Source organism: Scardinius erythrophthalmus (assembly GCF_964197995.2).
Source record: "Scardinius erythrophthalmus genome assembly, chromosome: 10".
In the NCBI taxonomy this organism is placed as follows: domain Eukaryota; kingdom Metazoa; phylum Chordata; class Actinopteri; order Cypriniformes; family Leuciscidae; genus Scardinius; species Scardinius erythrophthalmus.
This window is the reverse complement of record NC_138230.1, coordinates 44,880,980-44,886,013: the sequence shown is the minus strand read 5'-3', so window position 1 is coordinate 44,886,013 and position 5,034 is coordinate 44,880,980.

The following is a 5,034-nucleotide window of genomic DNA, read 5'->3' as shown; positions in this document are numbered from 1 at the left end:
CTGGATCAAAAATGCTCATTTGGATATTTACAATGAGGAGGAGGTATAGTGTTGCATAGCTACCCATCTAGGGTTGAGGAGCTGGTAGTAAAGTATTACATTTTAATATAAAAAGAGAAAGAAAACCCTGGAGAGAACAAAGATTTCCAACCTTCTGTCCCAGAATCAACAACACAACCACCAATTCAACCAATATTAACTTTTAATTTTCTCCTATAAAGAGGGAAAAAAGGAACATTAACAAAACCAGAAATATCAATATTAAAAATAATAGTAATAAAAATTGGGGCAATTGCTTTAGTGGAGAGTTTTGCCCAAATAATGGGGGAAAAAATGAACCCAGAAATCCCTTTAAATTACCTGGAGAAAGATAATCCAGAATAATAATTTAACCATAAACAGGACAAAGTCAGGATTACAAACAAAAATTGCACCCTCCCCCTAAATTCTCCAAAACAAGAAATGAATTAGGATACTTAGTTAGAAACAAGCTATTTAAAACATATGTAAAATATCAAAGAGATTCAAAACACATTTACTGAGAGACTGAATCCTCCTCGACCACGCCTCATCCCTTCTTGGGACTCTCTGTGGTATTAAAGGGATAGTTCACCCAAAAATGAAAATTACGAGACCAACCCAACACTTCATCACAACTTCTCCATTCAGCTGTAGGTTCCTCATCCATAACTCCATCAAGTTCAGCCAGTAACCTCGGGTTGTGATTGATGATCAATTAAACTTCACAGGCCACATTGCTAGAACTCCCTGTTCTGCAGATTTGCCTTATACAATGTGATGGATTTTAATTAATCAACTTTAATTAATCAGGAGACGAGACCCAATAGATAGAGCCAGGTAGTTAGGTTTAGAAAAATATCCTCCACAACAACATTAGGAGGATCAGGCTTTTCCTATCAGAGCTACACAACTCCTTATCCAAGCACTTGTTCTCTCCAGACTGGACTATTGTAATGCTCTTTTGGCTGGTCTTCCAGCTTGTACTGTCAAACCTCTTCAACTGATCCAGAATGCTAAAACTAGAGTGGTCTTTATCCAGCCGAAGAGAGCGCAGATCACACATCACAAATTGCACTGGTTGCCAGTTGCTGCTCGCATCACATTCAAGCCACTGATGTTTGCCTACAGAACAACCGGCTCTGCTCCACTTTACCTAAACTCATTACTCCAGACTTACGTGCCATCCAGAATGAACTGCAAATAAACGTCTCGTGGTGCAAATCTCGAAGAGGCAAAAAATCCCTTTCACGGACCTTTACCTGGACGGCTGAAGACGCATCGTTTTCGGCAACACTTGATCCATTAATACTAACAGTTTTCTCTTCTATTCTGTATCTATATTACAAAAAAAAAAAAAAAAAAAAAAACTTGTCAACTGTCTTATGGTCTTTTTGGGAAGGCCAGTGAGGAGTCTATTAAAATAATCCACCCTGCTGGTGATGAAAGCATGCACAAGTTTCTCTAAGTCTTGACTGGAAACAAAGCATCTAATTCTTGCAATATTTTTCAGATGATAGTATGCTGATTTAGTTATTGCTTTGACATGACTACTGAAACTAATTACACAGAGATTCCTGACTGAATTTGTAGTTGTTTGACCCCTAGAGTGAAGGTATGCATTCACCTTGAGAACTTCATCTTTGTTTCCAAACGCAATGACTTCAGTTTTGTCTATGTTTAACTGAAGAAAGTTTTGATACATCCAACTGTTTACTTCATTAATGCATTGGTACAGGGAGTCAATGGGGGTGTAATCGTTAGGCGATAGGGCTGAGTAGAGCTGTGTGTCGTCTGCATAGCTGTGGTAAGCAATTTGGTTCTTTCTCATTATTTGGCTCATTGGGAGCATATACAGGTTGAACAGGAGTGGTGCAAGAATTGAGCCTTGAGGGACTCCGCATGTCATGGATGTCCACTCAGACTTATGGTCTCCTATACTCACATAATAACCTCTCCCATCTAAGTATGACCTGAACCATTTTAGGACTATCCCAGAAAACCCCACCCAGTTTTCCAGCCTGTCAAGAAGTATGTTATGATCGACAGTGTCAAATGCAGCACTGAGGTCGAGTAACACCAGCACTGATAGTTTGCCTGAATCAGTATTTAAGCGAATATCGTTTATTATCTTTATGAGCGCTGTCTCTGTGCTGTGGTGCGGTCAGAAACCAGACTGAAAATTGTCAAAGTATCCATTCAAGCTTAAGAGTTTGTTCAGCTGATTGAAGACAACTTTTTCAATGATCTTGCCTATGAAAGGAAGATTTGAGATCGGCCTATAGTTGCTTAATATGGTCTTATCCAGATTGCTCTTTTTCAGGAGGGGCTTGACAACTGCAGTTTTCAGGGAGTTTGGAAAACTTCCATAGAAAAGTGAGGCATTTACCACTTCTAAGAGATCTGCTTCTAAACAGTCTAACACACTTTTAAAAAAAGATGTGGGAAGTGTGTCAAGGGCGCAGGTTGATGTTTTAAGGTGCTGAATGGTTTCTTTCAGAATTTTGCCATCAATTTCTTCAAAATCAGACATAGTAACTACTTTCTCAGGTTGTAGTCTGATCTGTCTGACCCCAGTGCAACTCAAGGATGTGCTGATCACCTTTCTAATATTATTGATTTTCTCAGAGAAAAAGGTAGCAAACTCACTACACTTGCTGTCGGAGAGCATTTCACTGGGAATCTGGCTTGGGGGATTTGTTAGTCTGTGGACAGTAGCGAAGAGATTTCGAGTATTATTTAGGTTTCTGTTTATGATATTGGAGAAGAAAGTCTGTCTAGCTTTGCCTAGTTCCATATTGAAAGCACGAATGGTGTCTCTATAGATGTTATAGTGGATTACAAGTTTTGTCTTTCGCCACATGCGCTCTGATTTTCTGCATTGTCTTTTCATAATTTGCACGGCTGTTGAGTTTCTCCAAGGTGCTTTTTGTTTACCATTCTTCCTGACTTTCACAGGAGCAATATCATCAATTACATTTTTAACCTTCGAGTTAAAAGAATCAAGGAGAGAATCAACCGAGTCAGCAGATATGCTCGGTCTTAGGGATATGGCCTTCATAAATAGTACACTAGTGTTCTCATTTAGGCATCTCTTCTTGACAGACACAGATCTAACTTCAATGGCAGGAGAGATCAATAAATCAAAGAAAATACAGTAATGATCAGAGAGTGCGACATCCTTAATATCATTCAATGAAATGTTTAGACCCTTACTGATAAGTAAATCTAGAGTGTGTCCACGATTGTGTGTGGGTCCATGTACATGTTGAATCAGATCAAAAGTTTTTAAAACAGTATTGATTTCTTTTGCCATATTATTTTCTGCATTATCTATGTGAATGTTAAAATCTCCAGCAATAGTGAAACTGTCAAACTCTGAGGAAATTATTGATAACAGTTCTGTAAAGTCTTCAGCAAAGGCTAAAGAGTATTTTGGAGGCCTGTAAATAGTGATAAGTAAAATCCGTGGAGCACCTTTTAACACAATACCCAGATATTCGAAAGACGGGTAATTACCAAATGATATTTGCTTACATTGATAGACATCTTTAAAAAGAGCAGCTACACCCCCACCTCTCCTTCCAGCTCTGGAGACACTCATAAAGGTAAAGTTCGGAGGAGATGTTTCATTGAGGATTGTTGCACTGCAGCTGTCTTCTAGCCAAGTTTCATTTAGAAATATAAAGTCCAGGTTGTATGTGCTTATAAAGTCATTGACTAGAAGTGATTTATTTTTAAGTGAGCGGATGTTTAAAAGTGCTAACTTAACAGTCTTGCTTTTTGTGTCCACAATCTTAGTTTGTCGTGTGATAGGCACCAGATTAGATCGGTTTGCTGTACGGCTTTTAAAGGCCTTAGACTTTCTAACATGTGAATGAACAGATGATACAGGAACACTGGGTTCCCGCTTGTTCTGTAAACATTTGAGAAAGTTACTGTTATCACAGCGGGGACCCGGCACAAATCACTTGGAGCTGGTATCGGTTGATTTTGTAACACCTCGAGCAGACGGTGGAAGTTGTGGGCCCTGGCGTTGTGGAAGGGGCCTTAATGCTCGGGGAGGAGGGGGAGGGGGGAGAGGGCGAGCTGCGCCCATAGACTTTGGTGGTAGTGATGTTTTTCTGGTTGATATCTGGGGGCTTCCAGCGAATTGGGTTCCAGCATACACTAGTTTTTCCATTTTCTCTGAGAAACACATCAATGGGGATGTAGGAGATAGTGATAGCGGTGAGAGTGGCTGTGGTGTTAATGGAGGCTGTAATATGCTGTCTTGGCTTTCCTGGTCGTGTTTGGGTGCTGAATCTGTTGTTACTGGTGGCTGTAATGTACTGTCCTGGCTTCCCTGGTCATTCTTGGGTGCTGAATCTGTTGTTACTGGTGGCTGTAATATGCTGTCCTGGCTTCCCTGGTCATTCTTGGGTGCTGAATCTGTTGTTATTGGAGGCTGTAATATGCTGTCCTGGCTTCCCTGGTCATTCTTGGGTGCTGAATCTGTTGTTATTCGAGGCTGTAATATGCTGTCCTTGGGAGCTGAATCTTGTGACATTTCTAATATGTCACAGTCTGACTCTGGTGAGCTCAGTGGGCAGGGCTCAGCTGAAGTTGTGTCCGTGAGCAGAAGTTGTTTTGGCTGCATGGTGTTATCATTGTCTTTGTGAGATGTGTCAGCCGCATGTCCATTCAAGTCCTGAAGTGAAGTCCTGTGGTCATTCAAACTGTGTCCAGGTGAGTGTGTGCCATTCTGGTTGATTGGATTGGCAGAAGGATGATGAAGGGAGAAAAGGATATTGTCCTTTAGCACTCTTGAACCCAGTTTGTTTGGAAGATGGCCATTTTGTTGAAACAGTGGCCTCTGATTCCAGAAAAGGTTAAAGTTGTCTATGAAGTTCACTCCTTTTATATTACAGGTTTTTTGCAGCCATGAATTAAGCCCAAGCAACCGTGAGAACCTGTTACTTCCTCTAGCTGGAAGTGGTCCACTGATGAATGTTTGTACTTTCAGTCTTTTGAGTG